The sequence below is a fragment of the Amblyraja radiata genome, chromosome 1, assembly GCF_010909765.2.
Source record: "Amblyraja radiata isolate CabotCenter1 chromosome 1, sAmbRad1.1.pri, whole genome shotgun sequence".
Lineage (NCBI taxonomy): Eukaryota > Metazoa > Chordata > Chondrichthyes > Rajiformes > Rajidae > Amblyraja > Amblyraja radiata.
Window position 1 is genome coordinate 2,024,631 of NC_045956.1, and position 9,553 is coordinate 2,034,183.

A 9,553-nucleotide genomic window follows, 5' to 3' on the forward strand; every position below is an offset into this window, starting at 1 on the left:
GCAAATGCCATCCAGTTCTTTGTTTAATTAGTTGGATGCTTTAGATGTTGTGTCATTTAATCTGGTAAATATAATAGTGGAATTCATTTAATTGTTAAAATAAACTTGTATTCTGAACGTTTATACTAAAGGGGCTGTCCCATTTGGGCGACCTAATCTGCGAGTTTAGAAGAGTGTCTTTGATCTTCAAACTCGCAGCATGGTCGACACGTGGTCCGAGGAGGTCCTATGTGGTCGCTGGAACTCTTCTTCATGCTCGAGGGAAGTTCCCGCATACTCGTGGCCTCAGCTAGGTGGCGGAAAATTTTTCAACATGTTGAAAAATGTTCCACGAGTAGAATTTGGTCGGCATGGCTCTTTTTAACTGGTAGTGCAGTGGAGTGGGGTAGCTATTTAGTTACAGGCAGTCGAGGGCAGCCATAGGCAAACTCCTTCGCTGACCGGGCATTTTAATTGGCTCATTGGAGTTTTCAGGACCAAGGAAGACCTACCGGTAGGTAAAATGCCGGCTAAACTTTATTATACTCCTTAAAAGTGTCTCCCACCTCCCTTCTCCCCCTCCACGCTCTCTAAAGGACTGACCGTCACTGGGCAGCTGTTTTACCTTCCTCTTCATCGCGCTTGTGAATTTCAGACAGCGCTCCCCCGCTTTCCCTGGCCCCCGCCTTCGCGATGTGTTTGTGTTAAACTCTATCGTGTATTGTGTTCTTTATACTTGTATGGTTGTATGGTAATTCAAATATCACTGTTCCGTAATTGGTGCGTGTGACAATAAACGTGAACTTGAAGATATGGAGGGAAAGTTATTGGGAAAGTTTCTGAATCTGATTGTCTAAGCCAAGGCAAAGCAAACAGTGGGATATGATACTAAATTGCAATAAGGTCGCAATCTACAGAATATATGCAACCCCCAACCTTGCCTCACGTATCGGACCCCCCACCCGCCCATCATTGTTGGAAAATGGTTGACCTTGCATTACATCCAAGCTGTTGGCTACCTACTGATCTATTCTGTTGCATCGAGTGGATGCTGGTTATGACATTGCCTTTGAAGAGGTTGAGATGGATGGCAGGAAGAAGGGAAAAATAGAAAAAATGTGAAAGAGTCATTTCACAGATAAGGCAGAATCCGTGGAAAAAGGGAAATAGTTAGCCTTTCAGGTCCAACAAATGTTCCACAACATGAAACATTAAGTGGTTCTTTTTCCATGAGTACCCTGGAAAAATGTTAATGTCCTTATATATAAATAAGGACATTTGGATGCTCTGTAACTGTGTCAGCGTCCTTTATGTGTGACTATTTGCATAGCTTGGGTAAGTAAGCAAAGAATTTCAGTGTGACTTGTCCCATGTGACAATAAAGTATCCATTCATTCATTCATAATCTGGATCATCATTGCTTGTTGTGGGATGTCTCCCTGTGCTGGCTATTTTGCTATTTGATTGTTGTTTTGTTTGGGCATGTTACTCGGGTCATGGGGAAATTTCACGTTTTCAAGAAGGTGATGTTGGAAAATTAGTTGATGAAATCCCTACAGACTATTGGACAAGGAATTCCTGACGGGCTGCCAGAACCATCTTCCTTCATGTTGGATATTACACCAGACATGACATTTTTTTAAATCTCCATTGACTTCAGTTCAGCTAAGATTTCATGGTCGCATAGAAACATAGAAACATAGAAATTAGGTGCAGGAGTAGGCCATTCGGCCCTTCGAGCCTGCACCGCCATTCAATATGATCATGGCTGATCATCCAACTCAGTATCCCGTACCTGCCTTCTCTCCATACCCCCTGATCCCTTTAGCCACAAGGGCCACATCTAACTCCCTCTTAAATATAGCCAATGAACTGTGGCCTCAACTACCTTCTGTGGCAGAGAATTCCAGAGATTCACCACTCTCTGTGTGAAAAAAGTTTTTCTCATCTCGGTTTTATAGGATTTCCCCCTTATCCTTAAGCTATGACCCCTTGTCCTGGACTTCTCCAACATCGGGAACAATCTTCCTGCATCTAGCCTGTCCAACCCCTTAAGAATTTTGTAAGTTTCTATAAGATCCCCTCTCAATCTCCTAAATTCTAGCGAGTATAAACCAAGTCTATCCAGTCTTTCTTCATAAGACAGTCCTGACATCCCAGGAATCAGTCTGGTGAACCTTCTCTGCATTCCCTCTATGGCAATAATGTCCTTCCTCAGATTTGGAGACCAAAACTGTACGCAATACTCCAGGTGTGGTCTCACCAAGACCCTGTACAACTGCAGTAGAACCTCCCTGCTCCTATACTCAAATCCTTTTGCTATGAAAGCTAACATACCATTCGCTTTCTTCACTGCCTGCTGCACCTGCATGCCTACTTTCAATGACTGGTGTACCATGACACCCAGGTCTCGCTGCATCTCCCCTTTTCCTAATCGGCCACCATTTAGATAATAGTCTGATTTCCTGTTTTTGCCACCAAAGTGGATAACCTCACATTTATCCACATTATACTGCATCTGCCAAACATTTGCCCACTCACCCAGCCTATCCAAGTCACCTTGCAGTATCCTAGCATCCTCCTCACAGCTAACACTGCCCCCCAGCTTAGTGTCATCCGCAAACTTGGAGATGTTGCCTTCAATTCCCTCATCCAGATCATTAATATATATTGTAAATAGCTGGGGTCCCAGCACTGAGCCTTGCTGTACCCCACTAGTCACTGCCTGCCATTGTGAAAAGGACTCGTTTACTCCCACTCTTTGAGTCAAGACCATAATATCAGTTGTTGCTCCCAAAAAACTACCTTTGATATTCTATTTAGTTTAGTTTAGCTAAGAGATTCAGCCCAGAAACAGGCCCTTCAGCCCTCCGAGTTCACGCCGAACAATGGTCCCCGTACACTAACGCTATCCTCTATACACCCACGGGACAATTTACACTTATACCAAGCCAATTAACCTACAAACCTGTATGTCTTTGGAGTGTGGGAGGAAACCGAAGATCTCAGAGAAAACCCACTTGGTCACGGGGAGAACGTACAAACTCCGTACAGACAGCACCCGTAGTCAGGATCGAACCCGGGTCGATCTTACACGCACATCTATATCAAAATTGCAATGGGGTCTAAGCCAAAGAGCTTCTATTGAAATGGACACATTGGGCTGATCACCTCCTATATTATTATAAAGTATAACAAATGTCAAATGAGAGTGAGTGAGAGTGAAACCCCTGTCTCTGCCACGGATACAAATAATGTCATACACAAGAAAGGGCAGATGCTGGTTGACAAAAAGTGAACACACTGTGCTGGAGTAACACAAAGATGCAGCAGAATTTTGGAAACGTCATCCCGTCACCCATTCCTTCTCTCCAGAGATGCTGCCTGTCCCGCTGAGTTAGAGTGCCCACGGTAGACTCACGAGTCACTACGGTAAACACACGGGCTACTACGTTCTTACAACGAGTTTAAAAGTTTACATTTTTTACTTCAAGAGTAAATTTGACTCATGGAAATCTCACATCATGTTGAAAGATTTTCACGAGTTAACAAGTTTCCCCGAGTACCTGCCGTTAGCGTTACGAGTTCCGACGTTTCCCGCTAGGTTAATTCTACGTGATTACCACGAGTTTGATTTGTTTTAAACTCGGGATCGCTCATGGGTGGACTCGCACCGTGAGACAGGGCCATAACTTGCTGAGATGCTGCCTCACAGCTGCAGCAACCCAGATTTAAACCTGACCCCTGGTGCTGCCTGTATGGAGTATGCACGTTCTCCCTGTGACTAAATAGGTTTTCTCCGGATGTTCTGGATTTGAAGAAGTGTTGGCATCTGACCAATACCATTCTCTAACTTTTATGTTTCGTTGTACAAGTGAGGAAATTGAAGACAACTTGAAAACAATGTCAGATAAATGGTGCTCTCAACGGAACTCCAACAAAAATACATTCCAATCTCTGTCTTTGTCACCACCCACATTCAATCATCATCGATTTCCCTTCCCTATATTAGTGTACTACTAATAACAATGAATTCAATTTGTTGAAATGTATCTACATATAACTAGAAATGTATCCTCAATGAATTGTGCTAAAAGTGCCACATATTAGCAGTTGGGCTTTTAAACCATTTCTAAAATTCAGCTCAATTGGTGTTAATAGTACTCAATTTTAGAAGCCAAACAAATAGCCATCAAACACCATCTTTATAAAAAACCCGAAGGTTTTTTTCCCACCAGCCTTATTAAAATCTGTTCCATATAATTAAATCAGACTACTTTGCTTATTTCAATCGCTGGAGAGATAATTTACAATACATTTTCAAAGCCTTTCATAGTTTTTAGAACAGATCTATTGTATCCTCTAGTTTATAAGTCTTCACTTTTCAAGAGAGAAAATTTCCTCAGTAGTTAATCATTCCTCCCACATCATGCCTCACTGTTCTATTAGTTTCATATCAATGGTGTCTCAGAGGGCCTTCACCCACACACACATTGACACTTGTCTGCATCATTAAACAGCATTGTTCAATGTATTTCCTGTACAACATTAAATAATCTCTCATTCCTTTCATGCCACAAAATACAAATTAATTCACAGCAGAATTTCTTTTTTAATGTTTAGCTTTGTTGCCTTTGTCAGATATTTCACAGAGAAAACTAACGTTATGGTCAGTGCTCCTAACAGTTTGTGGATTATTCCAAACTTCACTTGGTTTAACAGGAAATAGTCAACCTCAATTTAAACTGTAAATAGACATAGAAACATAGAAAATAGGTGCAGGAGTAGGCCATTCGGCCCTTCGAGCCTGCACCACCATTCAATATGATCATGGCTGATCATCCAACTCAGTATCCCGTACCTGCCTTCTCTCCATACCCCCTGATCCCTTTAGCCACAAGGGCCACATCTAACTCCCTCTTAAATATAGCCAATGAACTGGCCTCAACTACCTTCTGTGGCAGAGAGTTCCAGAGACAATAGGTGCATGAGCAGGCCATTTCGCCCTTCGAGCCAGCACCGCCATTCAATGTGATCATGGCTGATCATCCCCAATCAGTACCCCGTTCCTGTCTTCTCCCCATATCCCCTGACTCTGCTATTTTTAAGAGAGATTTTAAATCACAGAATCAACTGCCAGTCAGTCAATTTACCCATAAAGATAATAGTGTTATGACTCATATTGAGTGTCATATATGGTGTCACTCAGACTTATTTGCTTTGTGGAATAAACATTTTACCAATAAATCACTTTACAATAATGCAATTTTTGGCAATGTTACCAATAGTTAATATTAAACTACCGTTTTTCCATAGCTTATATATCTGCACAGTAATGACCAATATAATAACACTTATTACACTTAATATCTCTCCTACCCAGTTATTGCTCACTCTTTTTCATGAATTAACATTTTATGATACATCCACAATTGACACAATTTATTAAACCAAGTGATTAAAATAATCTAACAAATATTCCAGAATTGGTGTTGAGCAGAATCATTGATTCTGCACATTCTAACTCTGGACATTATTATTAGATATACCACAGCCATATCTGAGCACCAAAACCCAGGAGAGTAAAGTTGATGTCACCAACAATCCAACAAACACTTTGCAGCCAATCTTGCAAGCAGTAAGCTCCCACCATCAACCAAACAATTTGATTTTAATGATGGGGAATGACGGACAAATATTGGCTAGGTCAGCAGAGAAAATCCACCTGTTAATCTTCAATTAGTGCAATAACTGATCTTTTTTTTACCAGAGACAGCAGATAGGGTCTTAATTTAGTATGTTATTTGAAAAGCATTATGCCTTACAGTGCAACTATAAATCCAATTTAATGTCGGGAAGACTGAAGCTAATATTTGAGGTGGCAAACCGTACTTTGCAGTGAAAACATTGAATGCTGAGCTTTTTTTTTTTTTTAAATAGATGGAAAAATCAAAAAATCAAAGACAAATCAATAGTATAATTAGGTTAAACAAACTAAACCAGTGAAAGACATAATTGGATAAGACATGAAACACAACATGACAGGCCAGGCCAGAATCAGTGTGGGTTTTATGAAAGGAACATAATGAATCACAAATCCCTCAAGTTTTCTGGACATATTGATTGATAAAGGGAAAGAGTATCTCTAAGTTAAGTTCTCAATTTAGCATCAGCTTCTTGTTTGACATTTACATAAAGTTTTTGAAAATATGCCAACCAAGAAGCTAATGCACATATTAGAGCTCATAGGGTTGCAGGTGAGGGACAATATATGTGCACGTGATCAGAACAGCAAAATACTGTTGATGCTGGAGATCAGAAATAGACACAGAAAATGCTGAACATACTCTGCAAATCAGGCAACGTTTTGGAGGGAATTTCAGGTCAATCACCTTAGGTGGCGAAGCGGTAGAGTTGCTGCCTTACAGCGAATGCAGCGTCGGAGACCCGGGTTCGATCCCGACTACGGGCGCTGTCTGTAAGGAGTTTGTACGTTCTCCCCGTGACCTGCGTGGGTTTTCTCTGAGATCTTCGGTTTCCTCCCACACTCCAAAGACGTACAGATATGTAGGTTAATTGGCTTGGTAAATGTAAAAATTGGCCCTAGTGGGTATAGGATAGTGTTAACGTGCGGGGATCGCTGGTCGGCGTTGACCCCGTGGGCCGAAGGGTCTGTTTCCGCACTGAAACTCGGCTTCCGTCTCCGCTTTATGATTTTTGGTCATGGCGTCCACATCTACAAGCGTAGCGTACTGCTCTGCCATAAATGGCTCGAATCGCCAATGTAGGCGACCCAACAGGACAGGGTCGCCTACATGCGAGCTGCCCCCGGGACCGGACAGCGGAACTGCAGCTAGACCCGGGGCTCGCAGGAGGCCTGGGAACCAAAGATGATCTTGGCTGGGAACTGCAGCTAGTCCCGGAGGGTACTGGTCCCCTATGCAAAATAGGTTGCCGAGCCCTGGACTAAACCAAACCCTTGATCCTGTCCCGCTAGCCTTCGTGTTCATTGATATTTTATTCTTAATATTAGGATTTCATAGAGGAGAGGGAGTATGGAGAGTGGAGAGGGAGAGGGAGAGGGAGAGGGAGAGGGAGAGGGGAGGGAGAGGGAGAGGGAGAGGGAGAGGAGAAGAGAGGACGATGGGTTATTAGAGGGAGAGGGAGGGAGAGTGAGAAGTTTTCTTTCTAGGGAGGGGACGAGGGAGCCGGAGTGGGATTCTGAGGGGCAGAGGGAGAGTTAGAGAGAGGGGCGGGGAAGGATTCTTTCCTGAGGGAGCAGGGAGAAGGAGCGAGAGAGGAGAGAGAGGTTGAATGAATGAAAGAAAAAGTTGCTCAACAAATAATTAGAGATCACAAGAAGAAAATGGAGAAATATCGGTGTGTGTGTGTGTGTTATATATTTTATGTACATATATGTCACATATATATACATATATATGCATCATATATATATATGATGAATAAATATGTTTATATATATATATAAGAAACTAGAGAAATATATATATATCGTAGGTTGGGCGATCGTTTCGCCGAACACCTCCGCTCAGTCCGCAATAACCTACCTGAACTCCCGGTGGCTCAGCACTTCAACTCCCCCTCCCATTCCCAATCCGACCTCTCTGTCCTGGGTCTCCTCCATTGCCAGAGTGAGCAACAGCGGAAATTGGAGGAACAGCACCTCATATTCCGTCTGGGGACCTTGCGTCCGGATGGCATTAACATTGAATTCTCCCAATTTGGCTAGCCCTTGCTGTCTCCTCCCCTTCCTTAACCCTCTAGCTGTCTCCTCCCACCCTCCCATCCGCCCGCCCTCGGGCTCCTCCTCCTCCTCCCCTTTTCCTTCCTTCTCCCCCCCCCCCACCCCCCATCAGTCTGAAGAAGGGTTTCGGCCCGAAACGTCGCCTATTTCCTTCGCTCCATAGATGCTGCTGCACCCGCTGAGTTTCCCCAGCAATTTTGTGTACCTTAGAGAAATATATATATGTGTGTGTTATATAATTGTATACATATCACATTTGTGTGTGTGTGTGTGTGTGTGTGTGTGTGTGTGTGTGTGTGTGTGTGTGTGTGTGTGTGTGTGTGTGTGTGTGTGTGTGTGTGTGTGTGTGTGTGTGTGTGTGTGTGTGTGTGTGTGTTCGCATGTACATAAGCCATAATGGCAATTATATATATATAATATTTATATATGATATATATAATTTATATATAATTGCCTTCATGGCTTATGTACATCGTGAGAAATAACATAGAAACATAGAAAATTGGTGCAGGAGTAGGCCATTCGGCCCTTCGAGCCTGCACCGCCATTCAATATGATCATGGCTGATCATCCAACTCAGTATCCTGTACCAGCCTTCTCTCCATACCCCCTGATCCCTTTAGCCACAAGGGCCACATCTCATAAGATAAAGAAAACAAGAGAACAAGAGTTTTAAACAAACCTATTCTTTGATGAAACTGCCAGGATATCTCATCCAATGATGCCAGATAAACATAAACACAACCATCTGAATTTATTGAAAGGGGGAGAAATACAATGGCTAAAACAGCTAATCCCTCACCCTTTCACACCAGTTGTCAAATGTATGGCACCTTGACTGGCAAAAGGACGAACCAAATGGCAACATTCTGAAATTGGAGCTGTGAAGAGGTGAAGTTTAACTATACCAAATTCTCATTCAACACTTGTATATGGTTGCAATTTAGAATTGATCAATCCAACAAGTTAGGAGTAACTCAACAGGACAGGCAGCATCTCTGGAGAGTAGGAATGGGTGACGTTTCAGGTCGAGACCCTTCTCCAGTCCTACTCCAGCATTTTGTGTCTACCTTTGATTTAAACCAGCATTTGTAGTACTTTCCTACACAATCTAAAAAGTTGTATAATCGCTGAATAAAATCAGCCTTATGGGCCTGTCCCACTATTATTAGGCGACTTTTTGGGCAACTGCAGGAGGCTTTTCAGTTGTTGCCGGGGAGTCGCCTTCATGGTCGTGAGGAGTTCCCACATTTTGGGAACTAGTCGCGGCCTCAGTATGGTCGCTGAGAATTTTTCAACATGTGAAAAATTAGCGGCGACTTGAATGCAGTCACCATGGAGATTAGCGAGAATTCTCGAGCCGTAGGTGGTCCTAGTGGGTTGCCAGGAGGTTGAAGGTTCTCAAAGGTTCTCGTAGGTTGTAGCCGGTGCTGACCAGTGAAATTCATTGGCTCATTGGGGGGAAAAAAAAGGTAAACAGTAGTTTTCAGAACCAAGGAACTGACCGGCAATGTTAAATGTCTGCCGAGCTTCACAGCCGTGTATCTCTGACTTCTTAAAAGTTGTCTCCATTCCTTCTCCCTCCTTCTCACCCCCTCTTTTAAAGGACTTACTGTACACTGTGCTTTAGCTATCTTAAATACAGCACCAACCTTCCTGTTCATCACTGTGTGTGTCTGTATCACCTTGGCTTTGCACCGTGAGAATTTTTTAGACAGCGCTCCCCCCGCTTGCCCTGTCCTCCGCCTTTGTGTGTGTGTGTGTGCGAGTGTGTGTGTGTGTGCGAGTGTGTGCGTGCGTGTGTGTGTG

The 9,553-nt window shown here is 43.1% G+C and overlaps 1 protein-coding gene and 1 long non-coding RNA gene across 4 annotated transcripts in view; both read right to left on the reverse strand.

Moving 5' to 3' along the window:
- inpp4b (inositol polyphosphate-4-phosphatase type II B) overlaps window positions 1–9,553 on the reverse strand; it is a 589,015-nt gene that overhangs the window by 481,719 nt on the left and 97,743 nt on the right. The window lies entirely within an intron of this gene.
- Window positions 701–9,553, reverse strand: part of LOC116966137 — a 19,356-nt gene continuing 10,503 nt past the window's right edge. The window contains exons 2-3 of the long non-coding RNA XR_004409915.1: window positions 7,758–7,760; window positions 701–782 (exon numbers count right to left, since the gene is read on the reverse strand). This is a non-coding gene — a long non-coding RNA (uncharacterized LOC116966137). The remainder of the gene's footprint in view (window positions 783–7,757; window positions 7,761–9,553) is intronic.